The sequence below is a fragment of the Hetaerina americana genome, unplaced genomic scaffold (genome assembly GCF_022747635.1).
Source record: "Hetaerina americana unplaced genomic scaffold, ioHetAmer1.1.p SCAF_7, whole genome shotgun sequence".
Taxonomy (NCBI): domain Eukaryota; kingdom Metazoa; phylum Arthropoda; class Insecta; order Odonata; family Calopterygidae; genus Hetaerina; species Hetaerina americana.
Window position 1 is genome coordinate 38,186,624 of NW_027287316.1, and position 26,155 is coordinate 38,212,778.

General features: G+C 38.4%; 10 non-coding genes across 10 annotated transcripts; 2 read left to right on the forward strand and 8 right to left on the reverse strand.

Annotated features, from left to right (window-relative positions):
* The first annotated feature begins 2,747 nt into the window (after positions 1 to 2,747).
* On the forward strand, positions 2,748 to 2,820 carry TRNAF-GAA (transfer RNA phenylalanine (anticodon GAA)). Its single transcript has one exon. It is a non-coding gene; the product is annotated as a tRNA-Phe (tRNA).
* A 1,355-nt stretch (positions 2,821 to 4,175) lies between these two features.
* TRNAF-GAA (transfer RNA phenylalanine (anticodon GAA)) lies at positions 4,176 to 4,248 on the forward strand. The gene has a single exon. It is a non-coding gene; the product is annotated as a tRNA-Phe (tRNA).
* Positions 4,249 to 23,170: 18,922 nt separating this feature from the next.
* On the reverse strand, positions 23,171 to 23,243 carry TRNAF-GAA (transfer RNA phenylalanine (anticodon GAA)). Its single transcript has one exon. It is a non-coding gene; the product is annotated as a tRNA-Phe (tRNA).
* Positions 23,244 to 23,490: 247 nt separating this feature from the next.
* TRNAF-GAA (transfer RNA phenylalanine (anticodon GAA)) lies at positions 23,491 to 23,563 on the reverse strand. Its single transcript has one exon. It is a non-coding gene; the product is annotated as a tRNA-Phe (tRNA).
* A 247-nt stretch (positions 23,564 to 23,810) lies between these two features.
* On the reverse strand, positions 23,811 to 23,884 carry TRNAF-GAA (transfer RNA phenylalanine (anticodon GAA)). The gene has a single exon. It is a non-coding gene; the product is annotated as a tRNA-Phe (tRNA).
* A 246-nt stretch (positions 23,885 to 24,130) lies between these two features.
* On the reverse strand, positions 24,131 to 24,203 carry TRNAF-GAA (transfer RNA phenylalanine (anticodon GAA)). The gene has a single exon. It is a non-coding gene; the product is annotated as a tRNA-Phe (tRNA).
* Positions 24,204 to 24,450: 247 nt separating this feature from the next.
* Positions 24,451 to 24,524, reverse strand: TRNAF-GAA (transfer RNA phenylalanine (anticodon GAA)). Its single transcript has one exon. It is a non-coding gene; the product is annotated as a tRNA-Phe (tRNA).
* A 357-nt stretch (positions 24,525 to 24,881) lies between these two features.
* On the reverse strand, positions 24,882 to 24,953 carry TRNAF-GAA (transfer RNA phenylalanine (anticodon GAA)). Its single transcript has one exon. It is a non-coding gene; the product is annotated as a tRNA-Phe (tRNA).
* Positions 24,954 to 25,302: 349 nt separating this feature from the next.
* TRNAF-GAA (transfer RNA phenylalanine (anticodon GAA)) lies at positions 25,303 to 25,375 on the reverse strand. The gene has a single exon. It is a non-coding gene; the product is annotated as a tRNA-Phe (tRNA).
* A 357-nt stretch (positions 25,376 to 25,732) lies between these two features.
* On the reverse strand, positions 25,733 to 25,805 carry TRNAF-GAA (transfer RNA phenylalanine (anticodon GAA)). The gene has a single exon. It is a non-coding gene; the product is annotated as a tRNA-Phe (tRNA).
* Positions 25,806 to 26,155: the final 350 nt, after the last annotated feature.

A 26,155-nucleotide genomic window follows, 5' to 3' on the forward strand; every position in this document is an offset into this window, starting at 1 on the left:
GCGTGGCCAAAGAAATGTAAGATTATATTTATTGTTGAAATTTGAAAGAAAACTTCACAGAAATGGGAAAATGTGCTAATGAATTCTGTAAATTTTACATTGTCCCGCAAAGTAATATTTTACCAAGCATTTCATTTTCTATACAGAGGGATAGGAAATATTTTTGGTTTTGGAAATTATCAGAAAGCATAGTATTTCTACGTATTTAAGCTAAAATGCTTTGTTATTGTATAAGGTAGATTTTTATCATGCAGAAAAAATCAATAGCTACCCTCGCTTCTCCGGAAAATCGAATACAGGGTTAACCTTACCTTAAGTCATGGGTAATCGCTGTCACAATTATCAATCCAAAGATTTGATTTTGGTTGAAGAACGCAGAGTTTACATCTAAACTAAGCTTATTTCATGCATACCATTAAAACATTCAGGATTGGATTGACTGCTTCTTTCATTTGGCCCACTGTGTTTTCTCAAAAAGTTTTGATATCCAGGAAATCGTATGGCTTGGGCTTTTAACGGGTTTTTCCTTGCAACATCGCCCGAGATTTGAATGCGATACCCTTCACTTAATAGCTGAACTCAGTGCACTATTGTTCACGACACCCATCTGAAGCAACGAAATTGAATTTCGTTTTTCGTTGGCTGGAAAGTCAATGACTATTTCCACGATGCTTAAAGTCAGCCATTTACCCTGTACTCATCAGCGAAAAGGAATCACGGTTATAATGATGAAATTTTTATTTAATGGATGAAAAATTTATTAGGTAATCTACCGGTTAAGGTAGGTTTTTGGATGGACATAATTACTAATTAAAATAATTTGTGGCCCCTAGCAAAACACAACATCCTACTCTACATCAGGTCCCTCTTCAGCTCTGAGTACTTTCTTCCTCCCTTCATTCCTACCAACATCCCTATCCTGTTCCTTCCCTTTCCTCGTTTGCCTAGCATTATCCCCTCAATTACAGTCTTCAACATCCCGCTGCCGGTCAATACCCCCTTCATCCACTATCTATTATAGCTACAGAAAAAGCATTATTCAAATATTATAATGTAAAGTGGTCAGTCGTACTGTTTGTTGTCACATAAGGGAAACAAAACGTTTGGATCTCCTTTTCCCACGATTTTCAACGTAAATATTTTTGCCTCCATAATACTTGAGCACCCCACCCCCATATTTTGCGACATGAAATGGAGATGCGTACGTAATTTTCGTGTGAAAAACTCTTTTGGGGCAAGGTTGGAGTTTCTGAGAACAAGAAAAGGGTTATTCATCAACCACCTGACGCCCTGCATGTCAATATTCTCCCCCCCCCTTCCGCTCTTTCCGCTGCGACAGCATGTGATGGGGAATCGGGGGTCCTCCCTGTAAAGTCGCGTGGGAAAATAACACGGGAAAAATGGAACATGTGAAACACAAAATCCTCCTTAGCAGGAAATTATAAGGCACGTAACGTACAAACGGTTTTAGTTTTTGTCTGTGGTGGGCACTATTCTGCGGCTCTTATCAGATGTACAGACCTGTCGCGCTCCTTGTCGTTTGTTTACCATTGCGAGTCAAGATGAGCAAGACAATTGTAATTCCCGCCAAATGTGATGTCCGTTCAGTGATAAGGTGTTTACCGATAACAAATTTCAAAGCTGCTGACATTAATCGGGGAATTTATGCTCTGTACGGACGTGATGTGATGAGTGACAAGAGTTGTGCGTCAGTGCTGTCGTTAGTTTAAAAGTGAACACAGTTGTCCATGATGGTGACGGAAGTGGCCGCCCCCGTCTGTGATGAACAATTAACTGCACCTGGAAATTATTGCAAAAGTTCGTGCAAACCGGCGTTTTACGATATCTGAAATCTTTAAAATGTTTCCCACAGATTTCTACGTCTCTATTGCATGGAAACACGACTGTAAAGTCAGGCTACCACTTGTTTTGTGCTCGTCTCGACAAGGAACTTAAAGATGGTTGGCTGTGATCTCAGAGGGTAAAATTTTATGCCGAGGGAATTTCTAAACTAGTTCAGAGATGCGGAAAATGTTTAACCCTTTTTAGCGAATATGTCTAAAAATAGTAGAGATATGTAGTTTTCAGATGAAAATAATTCATTTTTTGTATCTATTCCAGTGTATTTTTTTATAGCATAGCGAAAGTTACTTTGTGGACAGACCTTGTATTACACCACGGCCTTCCCTGAAATTTAAAATGATATTAATTGAGAAAATCTGTTATTTTTCCGAGTTATTATAATAATAAAGGCATTTTAAATTAATCTTTTTTCATAATGTGACGGCGTATTAATTACCTAATGGGCCGGAACGACCAGCAGTTGAACTCTAGGACCGGAATTAAAATCCAAGGGATATCAATAGACACCCCCAGTTGTTCCCAAACAGTAAGAAAAGGCTGAGGATATCCTGACACCTGTCGCTTCCATCTTTCTACGTACCATAAATTTCCGCATTGGATTCAGCTCAGGGTTTTGGGTATTGGGCAAGCTCTATCGAGCCTTTGATCGAGCGAGTGATTGATTTGGTCCTAAGGAAAGGAGGAAAAATGAGAGAAATGGAGCGTCAGTTATTTTAAAGACACAAAGATGAAAACGTCGGAGCACAAACTTCATGTATTAACCACGACGATGGAGGGTATACTGCAGTATTGATGTCCGAGTAGTATTTTGGACGCCACTGAAGCACCCTCCGAGAAATTAACCCGAAGTAGTGAAAAGTAGTGGTGTTTCGTTCGCCTTGTAAGCCGAAATAACTCAGTTGGGAGAGCGTTAGACTGAAGATCTAAAGGTCCCTGGTTCAATCCCGGGTTTCGGCACATTTTTTAACGTTTTTGGCGCACTCATATTCATTTTTACACGTATACCTCGCAGCCTCCCGATTCTCTTCAATTTAAATTGATATTTTTGTGACAATATGGTATTTTCCGAGAATAATTTGATTGAATTAATCTTTGGTGTTCCTTCCATTTTATCAACAAAAAGGCGGCTTATTCGTGTATTCAGCCAGTAATTGATGAGTACCGTTGATGGTTGTTTATCTGTAGGTAGACATAGAAATATCGGTATGGTAGAAGCCGAAATAGCTCAATTGGGAGAGCGTTAGACTGAAGTTACAAAAGTTCCTGATTCAGTCCAGGGTTTTGGCATATTTTTTCAACTACTACAAAAGTCCATCTCACTCCTAAATCATAACAACTACACTGGGGTCTTTTATGAAATCTAAAGGGTTGCCAGTTGAGAAAATATGTTATTTTCCCCCGATAATTTGCTGATAATAGTATTTTACATTAATTTCCGATTACAAACAATAAAGGCTGCTTAGTCGCCCAATAGGTAAGAGCGATCAGCAATTGACCTGAAGGGCCGTAATTATACGAGTCCAATCGACTTGAGTTGAGTCCCCTTGAGTTGAACGAGTTGAGTCCCCTTTCATGGTCAAGACACTTAAACCTATATTGCCGCTTTCATCGGGACTTTCTATATCAATATGCTTATCTCGTGCACGTGGAAAAAATTTTAAATGATCCGAGAGGTGAAAGTACCCTTGGTGAAAGTCTATAAATTTACCACATGCTCGTTAATCAGTCCATTTATAGGGCAATATTGCAATTTCTTTGAAGAGTTGCAGTTAGAACATTCCAAAAAGTTCAAATGTGTTGATGTCAGTTATTGAAGTCCTTTAGGAAAAAAGCACATTAATGAATTGTATCTTTCCTGAGTTCCTGTTGAAAGTTTAACATACAAGCATTACAAATTTGACTCATACCTTGTCGGTAAAACTGTCTCATAAGAGATTTGCGCATTCATCTAAACGAAAAAGTTCTAAGTCGACCCCCCACCCCCCGCCACGCCCCCTTGCGGCGGCTTGCGGGAAATTGTGCAGCTGTAGATGCTGTTTTTTTCCAGAGAGTGAAACCATTTGAGATGAATTTATTCGTGTCAAAAGGTATAGAATTCGGCCCTAGGGAAAGGAGGAAAAATGAGAGAGACCGTGCGTCAGTTATTTTAAAGGCACAAAGATGATAACGTCGGAATTCAAACTTTAAGTATTAAGTACGAAGATGGAATGTGTGCCACAGTATTAATGTCCAAGTAGTATTTTGAACGCCCGTAAAGCACCCTTCGAGAATTAACCCAAACTTGAGGAATAGTATTCAATGTTCTCAAACAAGCCGAAATAGCTCAGTTGGGAGAGCGTTAGACTGAAGATCTAAAGGTCCCTCGTTCAATCCCGGGTTTCGGCACATTTTTTATGGTTTTTAATGATTTCAGCGCACTCCTATACATTTTTACACGCAGATCTCGGGGTCTGCAGATTCTCTGAAATTTAAATAGATATTATTGTGACAATATGGTATTTTCCGATGATAATTTGATCAAATTTATCTTAGCTGTTCCTTCCCTTTTGTTAAAAAGAAAGCCGGCTTATTCGCGTGTTGGGCCAGTAATTAATGAGCACTGTTGCTGGTCGTTTATCGTTCTCATTAGAAGCTGAAATAGCACGGTTGGGAGAGCGTTAATCTGAATATCCAAAGGTCCCTTGTTCAATCAAGAGTTTTACCATGTATTTTTATAGTTCGCGGGTAATTCTAGTTCACACTAACATCATTTTAATTTTCAGTTCTTAGAATGAGAGGATCGTCAAGATGTATGAGTCCGTTTTTGCTTGGCGGTAGTTAGTTTGGAATGCCTCTTATTATTCAACCACCTCTTGCAATCGAGTCCAAGGGTTTGGGGACTATTTATTTACAATTGGCCCCGCGTTTATCCCATAATATTTTCTTTTCTGAAGGCAAAAAATGTTCAGTATTTAAAATTAATCTCATTCATTTTCTTATTTGTTAGATTAATTCAATAAAATATGTTATAATCCTACTAGTGATTGCTTAATTAAAGGATATAAATTAAATAAAAAGCATTCAATTAAAATCGCGTTACATCTAAACTTTCACTCCCTAAAATGAAAAGTTCATTTGTGTGGTGAGTAAAAAGTGCACTTGACTGAGTATTACATTAGAAATCGATTTTAGAACAAGGTAGATGGAGATATAATTAATTATTCAAGAGAAATGAGGAGCATGTTCCTCCAGTTATGGAATGATTTTACAATGCATTCACTGCCTCAATAGACAACAGTACAACCGCATTTAATTGACGGTATAGTCAATCCATTCGAACCTCATTAACCTAACTGTCCCTAGGTAAATGCTCCACGGGGCTTACCCTAACGTAAAGTAAATGCAATTGAGCATTAAATAGGCATATTATTTACGAGATTTAGTTATATTGTACGCAAAAGTTTAGTGTAGTTGATTGTTCAGTGCGTAGGCCTTTTTCTGGGGCAATATTTACATGGAAAATGCCTTAGGACCAATCAGTGTAGGTACAGGCAGCTCTTAAGAAATAGATAATAATGACAGCCATACTGCAAGCAATTACATTTTCATTTCCTATATGGATGAAGAATTCGATGGAATACATATTATGGCATTAATTTTTCGAAGAGGCATTACATTTCTGAAACAAAATCTTGGACATAGAATACACTTTCGAAAGTAGAAAGGTTGATATTGTCATAGGACGAAAAGTTGGCTCACCGAGGATGATGTACATAGCGAGGTTTTTCCGAAAGGTTTCATCATCAACAGAAAATATAGACTCTACAGATTTGGTGGTGGAGCATTCGTCGCAATTAACTCAAAGCCTAGTGGTTAATGAATGCGACGAAAACTATGTAGTGAGTCAGGTTTTACGTGAACGGTTATTATCACTGAACCTTATACTCGTAAATATCTTAATTTCACTGACCCTCTGACTCCACATAGATTTATGAGTATATCTCAAAGATCGATCAGCAAATATACATTTTTGAGCAAGCATAGCAACAGAAAATTTAGTCTCGAGCGGTTTTGATCTACCTACAATTAGTTGAGAAAATCATGTGTTGGAAAATCGTAAAAAAATCGCTATCCTCATCAGCAGTTTCTGAGACGATTCCCTTAATTCTCGTTTAAAAAAATTTTTAACTTGCCAATACGAGGTAGCAGCATACTTGGCATATTTGCGACTAAGAATTCAGGGATGATCACAAACCTGGACATTACTGAGAGTATATCCATTCAAGGGATATACTCTCAGTATCAAGGTAACTTGAATGGGCTTCGGAGGAAGTTAAAGCACGAACTGAAAACATTCAAGTCGGAATCTCAGAGCGGTAACAAATAACAGACTTGGAAAATGTTTTTAAATACTATGCGAGCCGGGATTGAGAAATGTATTCCATAGATATGCAAATGTAATGATAAGGAACCAAAGCGGTACAGCAAAGTAGTGGGGGCAGCGTTATGAAAACAAAGAAAAATTTACCCAAATTTGAAAAATAGTCTAAGAAGTAATGACGAAATTCTAATGCATAAATTAGAGAGGAAAACTTTATAAAGTCGAGATAAAATGAAAAAGATAATATGCAAAGCTTTGGGTACCTTTACCTGCAAAATAGTATGTGCATATTTATATGAGAACCCTCATAACTTGGATTCCGCTCAAGGGAATACAAAGTAAACTGTTAGGTCCAAATGCACATTCTTTGAAGAAGATAAAATGACGAAATTGTTGAAGTAGCGGAAATAAGTATAATATCTTAAGTGATTTCTTTGAGAACGTCATTAACTAAGATATTAGTGCAAAAAACGAATTCTCTCACACAACTTGAGAGCTCATTAGTGACATGTTATTGTCTAATGAAGAAATAAAACAGCAGGTCCGAAATATTAAAACGAAGCCAGAGATCAGGAAGAAATCCATTCTAGAATACTGGAAGCATCCCACCTTATTTAAAAATAGCTTCGGAGAAGTCGACAAAGTTTCATTGCCTCAGGAATGGATGCTAGCTCCCATAGCTCTCTCTCTACAAAGTCGGCGGTGATAGAGAAAATCCCAATAATTACAGACCGATTACTTTAATACCGATAACCTGCAAAATCTTAAAACATATCATTGTTAGCAAAATAATTACTTTTCTCATTTGTAAAACACATACTTTGCCGTAACCAGTATGGGTTTTGGATAAACAGATCATGCGTAGCACAACTGGGTGTTTTTATTCATGATGACCTGAAATCGACAGCTTCGTCACTCCTAAAGAAGTGGAATGAAATTGATTTTCTGTCGAGTTTCGAGTTATAAACTTTGAAAGAAACTCCTCATCCTCCTGTAGCATCAACATCAACAACCAACAAACATGCACACAAACACGCTCTTGTTCTTCAATTATGAATAGTCTCCAATCCCACCTTGCACAATCATGTCTCATCTGCAATTTTTCTCTTGCCAATGTGTGGGTGACACCTAAGGAAATTTTTAATAATTCTGATTTGTTCTTAACGCCATTTGACGATCTTCTCCCCCAAGGACAGCAATGGTGTAATTGTTTAACGTCGTAAGAACAGTGACTAACGTTACACTTTCTTTTAAATTAATTGCCTCCCCTCTTTAAACATTTTAAACCATCTTCTTGCTATGCCGTGGGGAAGAAGTGATTCTTAACAAGTCTCCTGTAGCATTACATAGGCGGACGATTCAACCAGACAAAAGCAAAATGTCAATGCAGCAACGCGTGCTTGCTGCATCGTTTCCTCAGGCGATCAGAAAATTATTCAACTTTCAAATACTGCTGCCGACGTACTAATGGAGTTAAAACAATAGAACTTGTACTACACATGCATTACACATTATGCTAATAGTATAATATTAAATATAATTTTGCACAAATGATTAAGGAGATAAAAAATTATGATCAATGTTTATTGAACAAACATCGTATTAGGCGAAGGCATACACTTATATGACGAAAATTCTCAAGTATACACATGCACATGTATTTCTTAAATATTCTTATTTTTATCATTCTCTCTTGGTATTTGATAGTTCGATGAACCCAAAACCTGCACTAATACATAAAATCCTTTTTAGCCAAAGCCAAATTTTTAATCTATCATCCTACTTGTCATTAACCACAAACCCCTCTGGCCGTATGTGATGGTCCATCGTAAATGTCGGTCGACTCGGTGATTCCCCTAAAATTTTACGTGATTCACGACCGATTCTCGAACATGGCTACCAGGCTGGTATTCCATTGGAAGAACAGAATGTTCTGGGGGTCCCGCGAAACGAATCAAACGTGTTGATTTCACTCCGAACACTATTATTTTGAGACTTCGCAAAAGGGCGATTCGGAGTAAGTATACCAGCAGGCCATAGGAGGCAGAGGCGCGTAAAGGAGACCGTTCAAGATTTAAGCGAGTCCTCGCCTCGAGCCCCAGTCTCCCATCGAATTGAAACGGCGCTTTGAACTCTCCCGAGGCGTAAACATGTCACACACTACATCAAACGTGGGAAGCGGAAGCATGGGTGATAGTTAGAGAGCTGTTTGAAATGAGAAATCAAGAAAGATTAACGTGTGAGCTATGGCTTTGCATCATTTGCGAATGGCAATATAAGCAAATATCGCGGACGTCCTTTTTGGCCTCGTGCAGGAGCCTTGAAGATTGAATTCTCAAAATATCTTGCTTCGACTTTTCCCTTAAAATAATGCATTTATGCGCTCTCTTTGGCATCAAATGCGTATAAAACATATTATATCTAAATTCTCGCCTCATCCCACACCAACTCATGAGTTGAAGTTTTATGTGCATTAATTCTCATTATAAATTACGAAATATACCGCTGTTATGATCTTTTCTACATGCCTAAGTTTCTACTATTGTGTAATCCGTCTTGAACAAATTTATTATCAATATAATGCTTTTCATTGCATTGCATTTTAATTGCATTGCATTCGTTACAGTCAACCATTAGTAATATATTTTTAAATTTTAATTTGAATACGATTTGGGCTAGAAATTTCAGTTTTGTTAATATTGGATAACATATACTCGGTAATTATTTTTTCTAATAAGGACTCCTGATTTGGAGAATGTTTTCTTTCATTGGATACATATCTAGAAACAAATCGAACAGTAATTTAAAAATACCAGGGTCAAGTCACATGAATGAATTAGAAGGGGCATAAAGGACTAGAAAAGAAAGTTTCATGATATTCTATTCATGAAAAATAAGAGAAAATTTGATACGTTGTGGGTCTAGGTAGACAGTTGTTTGAAAAACGAATTTTAATTACAATTGGAGGTATAATAGAACAAATAAACGCCGACGCACAATCTCTTAGACCTTTCAAGAAATATTTCATTCGTTGAGTGATGTTGATAAATGTATTTCAACAATTTTAGGAATTATATTTTATAAAATATACTATCAAAAATCACAAAATTGAGTAGCAATTTCGTTATTTGTTATTCCATCAGGATTCTCGTTGATACATGCAAAGATAATAAAGAAACTACAAAAAAATATTTCTTTCGATCTCGGAAACATTTTGAAAACGTGAGCTTTTGGGTGGTACACCGCCGTATTTCATTTCCTACTGTTATGGAAATGGCAAGTGTTTTGCTTTCCACCATTATGATGAATACGAAGTCATTATCTGAAATTAGCGCGAACGCCTAAGAGGATTTAACGATACCAAAACTGAGTAGTGGGGTATTTAAAAAAAATTGAGTGAGTTGAGAGACTGGTCGTGGGTTGATAAAAATAGTATTGAGGGGTGGAAGAGAGGAAAGGATATATAGAGGTCTTTATTTGGGCGAAATTGATACATAATGGTCCCTTCTTCCATTTAACCCATAAAGGAAATCAAAGAGAGAATATTAAATGATGCCTGGGATATGAGTTTAGTAAATGTTTTGGGGGTTCATTAATAGAGTTTACAATAACTTGAATTCTTCGATTTACCGGCTAATTGTTAAGAAATTAATTTCACCATAAAAAATTGGGATGAAAAGAACAAACAACAAGTGACGACTCCCAAGGCGAATCTCTGTAGCTGAACATTTTGGTGAGGAGAGCCTACCTATCTTGCCATAATACTGGCAGTTGATGATGATTTAGTAGACCGAATTAATTGTAAATTAGCTTGGAGCCATATGTCGCCACTTCACAGAAATTCATTACTTTTGGGCATAACTTGTCTCACCAGTGTTTTCAGGTTGTACTTTTTGTTTGGGAGAGGCAAATATATGTATTTATGGGCTATGCCCATCGGAAACGTACCCTAACCGGTGGAATACCAATAATTATAATAGACGTATAATATTACTTGTGCTTTAGTGACCAATACTTGTGCTTTTTATTAGGAGAGGCGCGTAAATGTATTTTTGTACATTGTTAATGCTTAAGTGCTCAATAATGGGGGCTTGTTCTTTAGAACCTGAACTCAAACACAAACGTTTCCAATTACCTGTACGCTGAATTATAAAGATAAATATGGTAGTAAATTCACCTAAATATTTTCACAAACGAAATAGTTTAAAGAAGGGGAGGTCTGGTGTTAAAATTTGGTAAAAATTACAGTGCCAAACTATTGTAAAGAAAGCCATGGTAAAGGAAAGTTTTTTACGTGAAACAACCCTTATCTGGTTTCACTAATGAAAAAATAAATACTCTTCATTGAATGTGGTCCTTTAGATAAAATAAACTCCAACTTTGAAATATCCCACTAAATTTTATTGCGCAAACCATAGTTTTAACTTGTGTGCGTCATTTTCAAGGGTGCCTTTGCACATGAGATAAACGAGACAACCTTTATATAGCTTTCGGGGAGGAGGAGGAGGAGATTGGGAGCGTGGCGGAAGTCATATCAGGAGGAGTGATCTTGGACAGATAGACATGTCTTTTTAGCCAAAGGAAATATTTTTGACTAAGGCCGTCATTTAAGGCTGGATCAGAGGAACGGCCAGGTGGAGATATTCTGATACTTTTCAGTGCCAATAGATGCTGTGAGGTTTATTTCACCGCTACCCTGCGACTCTCCTTGCCGTAATAATGTCATCATAATCAGTACGTCAAACATAAAGATTGACTGACTCTCCCCTTTCCTAATGATAACTCCCTCCATCCAACATCCGTCTTCACTTGGCCCACGAATCTGTCCCGTGGCCTGCCTCCGGGCACCTCGCTTTCTATTATGTTCATAAAAATTCACTTCTCAATGATTATCTAATCCGTCTGGTTCTTATTTTCTGCATCATGATCCCCATCGCAACTTCCTCCCGAGCCCTTTAGCATAGTTTCCGTCTTCTCAATTTTTCTTCCATATGATCTCCAACAATTGCATCCAGCGTTTGTTTTAGAATTCTAGAATTCTACTTTTCCCTCATTTACTTTCTGGTCTATGTGTCTCACCCATAGGGTGAGCTATTCTTGCCATGAGCTATTCTTATTATCTATTCTCAGACCTCTTCCCATCGAATAACGCGATGTTTCGAAAGATTCCTCTTTTTCTAATGCATCGCCTCTTAACTCAGTTACTGATTTCAAATCCCTTCTTCCAAGTTGGTCCAGTTTATTTGTATTTGACTGTTACAATGTTTTATTAACAGTACTTATACATATAATAATAATTTTGACAGTAATGTACGTCTTATATTATTACTTGTACACTGTTACGTAAATGGTTTTTGCCTCTCCTCCATCTCCTTTGGATAATACTAAAAATATTTCCTTTCCTCATGAGGCAAAACAACATAAATTTTGCATTATTTCACTGCGAGCACTTAAGTAGATCGAAATGAATGGCTCGAGAAATCATGCGGAATTCTTCTCTCGGCTTGAGTTCCTCGCACAAACAGCCCCATGCTCCCTTTCATCGGGCCCCATTTGCGGTCGAAGCGGCCCTTGATAGTTTCATTTTACTTCCCTTGGCGCGGCTTCGGTCATAAGTTTGCGTCAGTCGATGATAATGCATGTTCGGTCCGTCTCAACGCCCCATTCCACGCTTGGCGCATTCTCTTAAAAGCCCACAACAGAAGAAGTAAATTAGCCCGAGTGAAAACTGAAACGCCCCTTCGCAGCGGGGGCGCGAGCTCTGCGAGACTGAGGAGGGGAGACGAGAGGGAGGGGCCGGCGAGGGCCGCATTGGAAGTGTTGGGGGGCCGGACTTAACACCCCGCGGGTGGGGAGGAGGTCGAGGGAGAGCGCGCGCACCCGGTACGGATCGGCGTAGCTTCTGCCTCGGGACAAATCGGAACAATGGAGCATCAAGGCTACGAAGTTTCCATTCAAGAAGAATCCGTGTTTTTGAGAGACCTTGGAGAGAGGGGGCGGGTGAGGAGAAACTCATCCTGGTAGGGCAAGGACCACCTTCGTTTCATCTGAATTTGGATTTATTTATGCGTTAGTTACCGATTGATTTCATCCAGTTGGTACTTCGCTCTTTCCTTTCACCAATGGCCCGCACCTATAAACCGCAGGAGGTAACAAGTTCTTTTATTTTGCACGTACGGAGTCTGCTGTTGGTAATTATTAGAATGGCACTTGTTACTTGTCTACATCTCAGTATGCGAATCTGAAAGTTTCATGCAAAATAATTAAAAAAGCACTTTTCCGCATCAAGGAGTTTGATAACTGCGTACGTTACGACTCGGGGAGTCATATCAAAATACAATAAATCTGCGTCATTTATTAACTGGCTTTGTGTGTTTATTAAACTGTCTCTAAAAGTGCTAAAATTATTTCAAAAATATGAATTACTTCAACCGCATCAACTGGGAAACTGTGAATTTTATTTTTTTAACGTTTAAGAATGTAACACACCTTTTTTGTAGATCGCGGGGTATTGGTGTAGATGTAGTTGTAGAAGACTTCTCAGAGAACTTGCAAATCGATTTGCGGCGTTGAGAAACGGGTCACAGGCCTATCTAAATGAAACCCCGGCAACGTGTCTCAACTAGGGAGGATAGAAATCCAGGCGAGAATGAGGAAGAATAGCCAATTGCCATTTAAGAATTTGCTATTGACGGGAGGAGCTCGGAAAGTGAACGCAGTGTTCAGTGTGAAGCAGTTGAGGAAAGAAACGTTCTCAAATCTTCTTAACCTTGTCTGAGGTCTGCAAGAGTGGTAATTTTTAAACTTATCTCTGACGAAGGGTGGTTTTTGCCTAATGCAGTCTCAAGGCGCCAATATAAGTGCGGAATGCAATCGAATATTTCAAACATTATGTTCAAGAAAGGACTTCCAATAGTACACAGAAAATAGTTTTATCGAATTATTTCGGGAAAAGTTATTTTTCTCTTAATTACTTGACAAAGCCAATTCATACCATGTATCAATAACTCATTGCTTTCCAATATAGCAGATTTAGTGATTCACTATCCTCAGCGCGATCCTACGGTATTAAATTGCGTATTATTAAGTGCTTTGAGGAAATTACAAACTACATGGATATTGCCGCAACACATATTTGAATCTCGGGTTTACCAGGAGGGCACTACGTATACACTATCGGTGTATGCCAGGGCATCTGTTAATGCAACTACAGAATAAACATGGGTCCTCGTCATCACATCAAACTTCAAGGTTCAACTTCACAGGTAACACTGTGTGTCTTTACCTATGCTATTTTGTAAATTAACTTAAAAAAACTATAAAGATTAGGTTTGATGATAAATATAAAATATAACTGTGATGATTAACTGGTTCCTCTAATGTTGCCTCTGTTACGTTCACGTGAAAGTGACGGAGGCGTAAGTGGTGTTACAAGGACAGAAGACTGCGAAGGTAATAATGGAATGGCATAATTTCCCTGAAATGACATAAAATGAGTCTGCTCGTGTTTTTTTGCGTACCTTGAAAAGGGACGACGTGATGTAATTCTACTTTCAAGCATGTATAATTTCAAACAATTAGCTTTGGTTGGTGCACCCCCAACATTCGTCATGTTACCGTTTCTTTCTTTGGTGCAACCAATTTTTTCAGTGCGCTCTTGTACTCCTCCCCAATAATCCCATCGGACAAATCGAGGAGGATGGCGAAGTGCTCCGGCCGAAGGGGGAAAAAGGGGTCTCAGCATCACGTGACGTCAGCGGGAGGGCGGTCGGAAGCGAGACCGGGGAGGAGGTCTTTTGAACGGATGGGAGAGGACGGAATAAGGGATACGGAACGAGGATTATAACACCCCTTGAAGCGTGGATAATTTCCCCGTCCCCGATCCCATATCCCCTGCGTCTCATCCCTTCCATTTTTCAGAACGGCGTCCTCAGGCGGCGCGATGAACCCGTGAACCCTTTTCGAGAGGGGGAAAGGGTAGAATCGGGGATGATAGGGAGAGGAGAAAAGATCCTCCCCTCATCCTCCTTCAAGTCCTCCAATTCCTTTCTCGTTCGCGGTGGTATGAAGTCCGTGGGAGAAGGGAGGGGTGGGAGGTAAGGGCGCGCATGAATATCGCACGCGAGATTTGAGTGGCACGCGCCCAAGGCGGGGTGCATGGTCGGTCTAGTTTGTCGACGAGCCACTTGCGGCGCGGATGATTTATGGCGGTTTTGAGAGTCCTCCCTTCGCTCCGCTCCCCACCGAGGCCCGCCACGAGGCTGCCTGCGTATGCAGGTGATGCAAATGATCGAAGAGCACAGTTGAGTGAGGACTTGCCATGAAAGCATCGTTTGACTTCACCGGGATATGAACCCGGCTCTCTTCATTTCCCAAACGGGAACATTACCAGCAGTTTCCGAGGGAAATTATCTAAGCAAGAGATACCCTTAATTCCGGTCTAGTTGAAAATTTTCTTCCTGATTACCCTGCCCTAGTTTTCATATAAGAAGTGCCAAGCTGGTACATGACAAAATTTGGCGAAAGATCTGGTTCTTGAAAAATATGGGGACTGTTTCTCAAAGCTTCTTTTACGTAATACCTTCAAAATTTCGTACTGTGTAAAGAGGGCAAGTAACAAGTGTTGCATCATTTATTGCGCTAAGCAGATTCCGTATGAGGACTTGTTGACCCGACTTGTAGTTTAAGAAATCGACCCATGATGTTTGGTGACCAGGTGTTGGGATATTTTCAACATTATTATTGATTATAAAACATTTTGTTTATTTTATGGTGGACCCTGCATCTTGATGCAACGCTTTTGCAGTTAAATTCAAACGTAAAAATCAATTATCTATCTACTGGCAAATTAGGGGGATGTACTGTGAACAGACTGAGTTTTACCCTGAGTGGTTGATGGAGGGGATAATGCGGCAGTTATTGGTAGGTACAAAACCTTGGCAATCTTGTGGGAAGGCTATTGAGGCTAATCACTTTTCTCTTTTTTAGTTTACCTCTGCCATCAACCCCGTAACAACTACCAGTACACCAATGAACAATTGTTACAATTAATATAATTGCGATGAAAGATTTAAAAAATTAAAACCATTTCTTTAATAAAATTATAATAACGCCAAAAATTCTGCTTTTGACAAAAATGTCATCGTATTATCATTGCTGATATTATTAATTCATTGAACTATTTTTCTGAGAATAGTCCTACGGTTAAACTATGATGTCCTAAAAGGGACCAAACTACATTCTTAATTGTAGTTAGTATTTGACTATAGATATTTATTTTTCTTGTATTTTGTTAAAAATTAAGGGAAGGGGCTACTTATTCCCAAGTATTGCTGCCCAATCACCCAACATACCGCTTCTTTATTGGCAGTAAAACGGCTTCCATTGACCAGTCTGTTTGCCTGGGAGATGTAACATTTAGTAATTTACTACATTGTTTACAAGGTGTAATACGATCATGCCATTCCGGAATGAATCAAACCATGGTATTTTCTCACGCGAATATCAACCTAAAATTTACTCAGTCAAAGCAAGGTATCTTAGTTTCCATGAAGTGAAAGACGTCGCGCAGCGTTCGGACACAAGAAGAAACATCATCGGTTAGATTCACAGTAGCATTAAGGAAATCTGATGAAATTCAGAATCAACAACACCTACAACAGTCTTAAGATTGTTCATGTGTTTGATTCTACTGCGTGTCTTCCTTTTTTTAACCTTCCATTAGTATTAGTTCCTATTTCCACGTTAGATATTAGTTTCCTAATGGAAATTCGACATTAAATTTCTTCACACGGTATTATTGTTGTTCTCTTCTTTGTCGATATTGTCTATTATAAGATGTAAACCATTTGACCTATCCAGGGGTTTAACCTGAAGTGCAATGCAATCACGAAAGAAAGTAGTAGTTCTTTCCGGTCTCACTCTCAAATTTGTATCTTGTAACTGCTAGATGAACATTGGATTGATCTCAAATCTTTTTAATGTTTTCCCTGACAAGAGCTTTTCAGTGCAACGGGAAAGCATCTTATGTCGCTTTGGCTTCTCTAATTAGAAAGGAATTCGATTTCAGCCATGAGATCGAAATTAGTTAACATTGAAAACGAAAGCATTTGACGGTAAACGATAACTCGGGAAAATCCTATTTTAAAAGTTTTTGGTTTATACCATTTGGTTAATATTCAAGGAAAATTTATGTCTGAAAGACAACATATTATCACTACCGATTTCGTTTAATTGTAAACCGTCTAGAAATTGATCCAAATGATACTAATATGATGCCTAAATCAGTTATGATAAAATGCCAATTTTTCACATTTGTTGCATTTTATTTATATTTTTGAATTAAAGTTATTGTGAGGAAGACCAGGCTTAAGAAAGAATCGCTTACGGTAAATATAACAAAAAACATATTTTTTTATATTTCCCTACGTACTAGTGCTTTATAACCTGTATCTAAGGGACATTAAGTGTCTTGTGGAAAAATAACTTTATGCCTTTTTTTTACGGTTCGTGTGATTTTCTCTTCGGGCCACTGGTTGAGTGTAAACCTCTAGGAATTAGGAATATTCAATGCAAATTCTTAGTTATGAAGTAATTCTTCCTCTAAGTTCTTTCAAATGTAGTGAAATCTCAGATTCAATGGCCGTTTCATTGGAAGTAAACTTCAATCATTGTTGAACATCACGAGCCTTCGTAATTCTCTCGGTTTCTAGGCAAACCCATCTAAAAAAATGCGCTCCGTGTTCACTCAACAGCTTTTCTCGTAGTAGAGTTTTGAGCCCCACTTGTGCGTACGATTCGGAATTATTGTAATCGGGGCCATATGTTCCTCGTCCATAGGTTTTTGGAAGTTTTCCCAGCGTTTAGAAAAGGGGGACGAACCATGAGGGAGCCAGCCAAACCTGCGTGACGATCCCCACGCTGAGACTCTTTAATTGCCAATCTGTTCCGTGGCTTGGGATGAGGGGCAGCTCCATGGGAAGATGAATGGAGACGTCGTAAGTGTTGCATGTCGGCCAATCGACGCCGTCGTCCGTGATGTTTGCGATGCGACACCCGCCGCGTCGAACACAATCGGTCCCCGAAGCGGGGCGAGGGTTCGTACCTCTCTTTATGGGTTTATTTTTAGCCTCGCGAAAGACTGAGGGTGTATTTTTATTCATCTCGCTTGCTTTTCAGGAGAAATGGGAATATAAAGTCTTCTTATAGGATCAAATATATCTCAGTCAAAAGTGGAAATACCACGTTGTTGTGGTGCTGGCTGTGGCGTGGAAGTGCTGGAAAACGACTACCAACGTTACATGATTCGGTTATAAACTTATTGCTCCACAATTCCATGCTAATTGCTGTGGAAGCATGTGACTGCCCATGGCTTAACATTTGACAGTAAAGTTACAAATGGTAACGCCTAAAAGCAAACTAGCTTTAATCATTTTGGAGCGTTTTATTATAGAATGAATTATTTTCCGCAAGCCATCGGTCCGTATTGCTGTGAAGAGTTTTCTTCTTCAGCTAGATTCCCAGAACATACTTCTTACCCAATAGACCTTATAAGTTTGGTTTCAATCATTAGACAATTAGGGCAAAATTATGTTGCTAATACATTCCTTTTGCTTAGAGAATCATCATCATCATTTGTTCTGCCTTGTGGCAGGTTTTCTCATGGTTGACCTCCATGTCTTCCTGTCTTGAGACATTTTAAAAATTTGTTTCTATTTTCTCCCAATCTTAATCATGTCCAGCGTCACATTTTTCTCTCTCTCCCTCGTCTTCTCTTTCCCTCTAACAAAGTCGTCAACAGGCAGTCCTTCCTCATACAATGCCCTAACCAATTACAATTTTTTCCCATGATTATCTTCACCAATTCTCTCTCCTCTCCAATGAATGTTATCAAATGAACTCACACATACTGAGCATGTAATTTTGCTGGTAGTCGTTAGAATAACTTGAGCAAGAGCGGATAAGAAGCTATTGAAGTGAATGAAAGAGAATAGGCGGTTGGAAAAAACAAATTAATTGCCCTCTGTACAGATTAGCGCACTACTATTTAACCTGAAACATATTGGGTAGTAGCGACTTTAAAAAACAATAAATAAAGCATGATATTTAATACAAATGACAAAGCAAAATTAATAGAAACTTAACACTTTCTAACAAGTTAAATAAATTATATCAAATCCATTTCCATAACTAAGAAGGATATGCTGAAACAACTTTGCCCTTGGACGGTGAGCTGGATTGACATGGGAATTAATCCTTTAGGTCATTAATTTTGCATGGTGAAAATTAATGAAAATTAGAAAACTACATGAGATAATTAAACAAGTGGTTGATAAGGTAATGAAATGTTGAATGTATTGCATTTTACATTAGGTCAAGCATGGTATATCCTACCAGCCATTAGGAGTCATTGGCAAGAGATAATTAAACAATGCGATAACTAATCCAATCGTAAAAAAACGCTACGATGAAAAAGTCATTTTACGGAACTGGTAGAGAGGAGCCGTGTGAGCTATTGACTGTGAATGTGAAGTTAGGTTGATTCCTATAGCCAATATTAAGAAACTGTGAAGGCTCCAATAAAGTTATTTCGGTCAGCATGTCATCATGACATTCGTTCCTTGATATCGAACAGTGAGTGCTACGGTACTGACGTCTTCTCGCTGTCATGTCCTTACTCTCCCCTTTGGCGGTCATCTACTGACCGAAATAACGATATTGAAGTCTCTCAAGTTCCTTATTATTGGATATAGAAATTAACCTAAATTCTCACTTTGTGGCTAAATAGGAACGGGAGTCTCTATTCTCAAATAACTCTTGATGCTGTCCTTTCTTCTTTACCTTGCTCCCCCAGATCCTACGTACACATGACGCACATTTGACTTCTTGAATCAAACCATAGTTAAATTTCCGACTGTTCTTATAGATGCTTTCATATTTAGAAGATAAAAACCAGACGGTTAACCAAGAAGTTAAGACACTCTTTAGCTTCTTTCCGATCATAAATACGATGGAAATCACAGTTTATTGGTAGTATTAGATGCTGATAAACTTTGAATTACATTGCAAATTGTTTTCACCTAGAGATGCTGACCGTCCAGCCGGTCGTAAATTGGGTTGTCAGTCGAAGAACCTCGTGGGGAAATCTCTTAATGACCTAAGGTTAGGCTCCAGATATTCGCAATGGATGGTGAAAAGTACATTTGTCATAGATCATTAATGGGTGTGATGGTTTTACAACCGGAGTGTTGGCCCAGGAAAGGCTCATGTTATCAAATGCGAAAGTGGCGGGGCAGTGCCAATGTTTGCTTTTTGATATAAATGTCGTTTGTTGATTTAAAATATAATAAAAGTGGTACATTTCAATGATAAACCTTAAATTAAACTCCGTTAAAACAGTAAACTTATCATTTTCAGTATCTTAATGTTTAATTCAAGTGTTTTAATAATGCAATTTAGATATAATTCTTGAAATGGTGCCATCTCCTCATGTACTCATCATAAGACTCCTTTATCACACCTAAGAAAATTACGCCACAATTTAACTGTCTCCATTATAAAATCTCAACAAACTCACATCTCCATAAGAGTAGTACCCAGGCGTTGTGACATAGTGGATATACACCTCTGCTGCTGACGCACGAAAAACGTTTTTTGGAGCTCTGGTATTATTTTATGTGTATCTACCGTATCATCATATGCTATGAAAAGTAACCTGTTACATCCATAGGAAACGGTCAGTAAATCTTGCAAGACATCATTGATTTCTGTAGAACGCCTTTATAACTTTTTACCAATTATAATAGTGGTCGAATTAAAATTTATTTAAGAGAAATAATAGCAATTTTCCCTTAGTTAACACATTTACTACAAAATTATTCATTATATTATTATTTATACTTGGTAAAACTTTGTTAACTATTGGAAAAGTGATATCATTTAGTCATTTAAATGTTCCGGTTTTATCCCATCACGCCTTAAAAGAAGCAATTTTTCAAAACAATGGTTAATTTTTACACTGATGTTTTTAAAAATGAGGACATTTTTGAAATTGCGGTCGGTTCTTATTAAATGAAACTAAAAGTTATTTTATGCTAATCAGTGTTACAATACTTAATAAAAGTAGAATACTAACTGGAATGTGACGAGTGAAAAATGACGGATGCCCTCCAAGTCGTACACCTATTGTGTTACTTTTGAATGCGTAATGCTCTTGAGCATTCATTCATTTCATTCTGTGCCTTGAGCGATTGAAATTGTGCTCAGTTCAGAAAAATATTATGAGCTGTGAAAAGAGTAGCTTAATTTATTAGTGTCAACTTCAAAACACCACTCAAAAGACAAAATAAAAATCAACGAACTTGGTTTCAATAAAGAATCATCATATTCAAGTCACCCTCGCTTTGGATGCGGTAGCATGTTGCGTCTTATTTTTTTGGTGATGTGAAAATTCATGAAATGAATCATTGATAGGGAATGCCATGAAGTTTACAGAGATCGAATTTTATTACCTGCGAAATGAATAGCCAGAAACTTAGTTTAGTTAGTGCAACTTAGTTTAGAGAATCATAAATATTATTTCTGCAAACCTGTGCGTGTGCTCCCCTTTCACAACAGAACTTTGGATTACTTCTACACATCGTTCGAGAGTGCCGTTCGAATATCTACAGGGAAACAAACTCTTTTAACAAAAATCAGAATTTATCCCATCAACAAAGATATCGTATGAAAGTAAAAACGCCTGAGAAGGAGGAAGAAGTTTTGTCATTGTGATAGCAACAGAAATGCTGTTTTTAAGTAATGGCAACGCATAAACAACATATTAATACTCCTTATTAATTCAAGGATTTATTATGTACATAATTAATATTAGTTCAAAATTTGGACTATTATATGACGTTTATTTTATTTCCGTGGGATCTAACAATTTGCTACATGCATCCCAGAGGAGGTTCAAGAAAGATTTTTAAACTTTAATTGCGAAATATGGATTGTGTGACGACAACGTATTGTCAGCAGACAATTCCTCCTTCCCAATTAAAGGAATATGGCTGTAAATACTCAAACATCATTAATATTCTTTCGATCACAGTCGGCTAGTCGGTCAGCTATGTATATTCAGTATTTTAAAATATCGATTGACCAACAGAATAACCGGCTAGAATGTCGCTGATCAACTCTAAAAACACCCTGAATTGCCTTCCGCCGTGAGACCATTAGGTTCCGGCCTCGGTGGTGGGAATGGAGGGGGTGAGCACTTCGGGGGGAGGGTGCAGAAACTGAGTTGGACTCGAGAGGATGCAGCAGCGGGTGGGTTCGCGGAGTAGTAGGGGGGAAAAAGGAGGGAGGGGCGATGACGAAGGGGCACAATGCAGAAGCGTGTTAAATCGCTGAATGATGTGCGAGGCGGAGGGTGTCCCGGGACGCACTGCCGTCCCGAACTGGGGGTCACGAGAAGAACGGGGAGGGGGATTGTGGGGCGGGGGCGAAGGGGAGGTAAGTAAGGGAGGGGAGACCATCCGAAACTCGGCAGGCAATCAATTCCATTCAGTCTCTTTAGGGGGAGCGAGTCTGACTATGGGGGGGGGGAGCATTCTTCCTTCCACCCCACCCTCTCCGGTCCCCCCACCTCGCTCAATGTCCTGCTCTCCCGCTCACCAACTCTCACCCTACAAATGGTGACCATTGTGGTGCAGCTGATATGTGGTTTTAATATCACCCGCTCGCATCTCATCCTTCGTTACGGTTTGGGGCTAAATACGCTATTTTCTGATCTGAGGCCCTTACATGATAACGCGCGGTGTGCAGTCTAAATAAAATATCCATTTAATGTACAATCGGATTTAATTTACATTGTAGTGGGTACAGTAAAAATACAATAACCTTTGAACTTTTGTGTGGTATATGATTCAGGTTTGGTGCAGGTTTTCGGAACTCACCATAACGTAATTTAAAGTCGAGTGTATTTTGTGTGAAAATTGTGGCTTCAGTGTTTTAAGGTAAACCTGTGACTGCGATGTAAAACTGACCTACAACTATTGGAGCATGCTCCTCATAGATCTTGAGTAATTTAATTTGCTTTGTTTTCCCTTACCTGGGTCTAATATTGATTATAAATATAATACTCTGTAAAGTACGAATGCCAAACCATTAATTCCGGATTTAATCTTTTAATATGTAGCAGTGAAATATTAAATATTTCGAAGATACCTGGTGGGATAAAAAATTAGTGAAGTGAATTAAACAGGAAAATAAGAAGACAAATAACACAAATTTTATAATCCAAATATTTTTTTGCCCTTTCAAAGAAAATTTATGGTATCATGGCTAAATCACACAATATTCACGACAACGGTCTGGACTTCAAACTTCAGATTTAACAAGTGGCAGAATTAAATGACCTTTTGAAGAATTAGAACGCATCAAAGTCAACGTAAAAGGTCCTCAAGACCTTACGAATATGGGAACTATAAGTGAAACTATTATGAGAGTTCATAAATTATACACGGGAATTACAATATATGCCGAAAACCAGGATTGAACCAGGGACCTTTAGTTCTTCAGTCTAACGCTCTCCCAAGTGAGCTATTTCGGCTGATGATAGCTATGATAAACAACCAGGAGCAGTACTCATCAATTACTGGCCTAATACGCGAAAAATCCGCCTTTCTTGTTAATAAAAGGGAAGGAACACCAAAGATTAATTTAAACAAATTATCCCCGAAAAATACCATAGTTTCACAATAAATATGAAATTAAAATAGAGAGAATCAGGAGGCCCTGAGATCTACGTGTAAAATGTATGAGTGCGCCGAAAACGTTAAAAACTATATAAAATACCATAGTTTCACAATAAATATGAAATTTAAATAGAGAGAATCAGGAGGCCCTGAGATCTACGTGTAAAATGTATGAGTGCGCCGAAAACGTCAAAAACTATGAAACATGTACCGAAACCCGGGATTGAACCAGGGAACTTTATATCTTCAGTCTAACGCTCTCCCAACTGAGCTATTTCGGCTGGTGATTACCATGATAAACAACCAGGAGCAGTACTCATCAATTACTGGCCTAATACGCGAAAAATACGCCGCCTTTCTTGTTAATAAAAGGGAAGGACCACCAAAGATTAATTTAAACAAATTATCCCCAAAAAATACCATAGTTTCGCAATAAATATGAAATTAAAATAGAGAGAATCAGGAGGCCCTGAGATCTACGTGTAAAATGTATGAGTGCGCCTAAAATGTTAAAAAATATAAAACATGTGCCGAAACCCGGGATTGAACCATGGACCTTTAGACCTTCAGTCCAACGCTCTCCCAACTGAGCTATTTCGGCTGATGAGAGATGTGATAAACAACCAGGAGCAGTACTCATCAATTACTGGCCTAATACGCGAAAAATACGCCGCCTTTCTTGTTAATAAAAGGGAAGGACCACCAAAGATCAATTTAAAGAAATTATCCCCAAAAATTACCATAGTCTCACAATAAATATGAAATTAAAATAGAGAGAATCAGGAGGCCCTGAGATCTACGTGTAAAATGTATGAGTGCGCCGAAAACGTTAAAAACTATAAAACATGTGCCGAAAACCCGGGATTGAACCAGGGAACTTTAGATCTTCAGTCTAACGCTCTCCCAACTGAGCTATTTCGGCTGGTGATTACCATGATAAACAACCAGGAGCAGTACTCATCAATTACTGGCCTAATACGCGAAAAATACGCCGCCTTTCTTGTTAATAAAAGGAAGGACCACCAAAGATTAATTTAAACAAATTATCCCCGAAAAATACCATAGTTTCACAATAAATATGAAATTAAAATAGAGAGAATCAGGAGGCCCTGAGATCTACGTGTAAAATGTATGAGTGCGCCGAAAACGTCAAAAACTATGAAACATGTACCGAAACCCGGGATTGAACCAGGAAACTTTATATCTTCAGTCTAACGCTCTCCCAACTGAGCTATTTCGGCTGGTGATTACCATGATTAAACAACAGGGAGCAGTATCATCAATTACTGGCCTAATACGCGAAAAATACGCCGCCTTTCTTGTTAATAAAAGGGAAGGACCACCAAAGATTAATTTAAACAAATTATCCCCAAAAAATACCATAGTTTCGCAATAAATATGAAATTAAAATAGAGAGAATCAGGAGGCCCTGAGATCTACGTGTAAAATGTATGAGTGCGCCTAAATGTTAAAAACCTATAAAATATGTGCCGAAACCCGGGATTGAACCATGGACCTTTAGACCTTCAGTCCAACGCTCTCCCCAACTGAGCTATTTCGGCTGATGATAGATGTAATAAACAACCAGGAGCAGTACTCATCAATTACTGGCCTAATACGCGAAAAATACGCCGCCTTTCTTGTTAATAAAAGGGAAGGAACACCATAAGATTAATTTAAACAAATTATCCCCGAAAAATACCATAGTTTCACAATAAATATGAAATTAAAATAGAGAGAATCAGGAGGCCCTGAGATCTACGTGTAAAATGTATGAGTGCGCCGAAAAACGTTAAAAACTATATAAAATACCATAGTTTCACAATAAATATGAAATTAAAATAGAGAGAATCAGGAGGCCCTGAGATCTACGTGTAAAATGATGAGTGCGCCGAAAACGTCAAAAACTATGAAACATGTACCGAAACCCGGGATTGAACCAGGGAACTTTAGATCTTCAGTCTAACGCTCTCCCAACTGAGCTATTCGGCTGGTGATTACCATGATAAACAACCAGGAGCAGTACTCATCAATTACTGGCCTAATACGCGAAAAATACGCCGCCTTTCTTGTTAATAAAAGGGAAGGACCACCAAAGATTAATTTAAAACAAATTATCCCCGAAAAATACCATAGTTTCACAATAAATATGAAATTAAAATAGAGAGAATCAGGAGGCCCTGAGATCTACGTGTAAAATGTATGAGTGCGCCGAAAACGTTAAAAACTATATAAAATACCATAGTTTCACAATAAATATGAAATTAAAATAGAGAGAATCAGGAGGCCCTGAGATCTACGTGTAAAATGTATGAGTGCGCCGAAAACGTCAAAAGCATGTACCGAAACCCGGGATTGAACCAGGGAACTTTATATCTTCAGTCTAACGCTCTCCCAACTGAGCTATTTCGGCTGGTGATTACCATGATAAACAACCAGGAGCAGTACTCATCAATTACTGGCCTAATACGCGAAAAATACGCCGCCTTCTTGTTAATAAAAGGGAAGGGACCACCAAAGATTAATTTAAAACAAATTATCCCCGAAAAATACCATAGTTTCACAATAAATATGAAATAAAATAGAGAGAATCAGGAGGCCCTGAGATCTACGTGTAAAATGTATGAGTGCGCCGAAAACGTCAAAAACTATATAAAATACCATAGTTTCACAATAAATATGAAATTAAAATAGAGAGAATCAGGAGGCCCTGAGATCTACGTGTAAAATGTATGAGTGCGCCGAAAACGTCAAAAAACTATGAAACATGTACCGAAACCCGGGATTGAACCAGGGAACTTTAGATCTTCAGTCTAACGCTCTCCCAACTGAGCTATTTCGGCTGTGATTACCATGATAAACAAACCAGGAGCAGTACTCATCATTACTGGCCTAATACGCGAAAAATACGCCGCCTTTCTTGTTAATAAAAGGGAAGGACCCACCAAAGATTAATTTAAACAAATTATCCCCGAAAAATACCATAGTTTCACAATAAATATGAAATTAAAATAGAGAGAATCAGGAGGCCCTGAGATCTACGTGTAAAAATGTATGAGTGCGCCGAAAACGTTAAAAAACTATATAAAATACCATAGTTTCACATAAATATGAAATTAAAATAGAGAGAATCAGGAGGCCCTGAGATCTACGTGTAAAATGTATGAGTGCGCCGAAAACGTCAAAAACTATG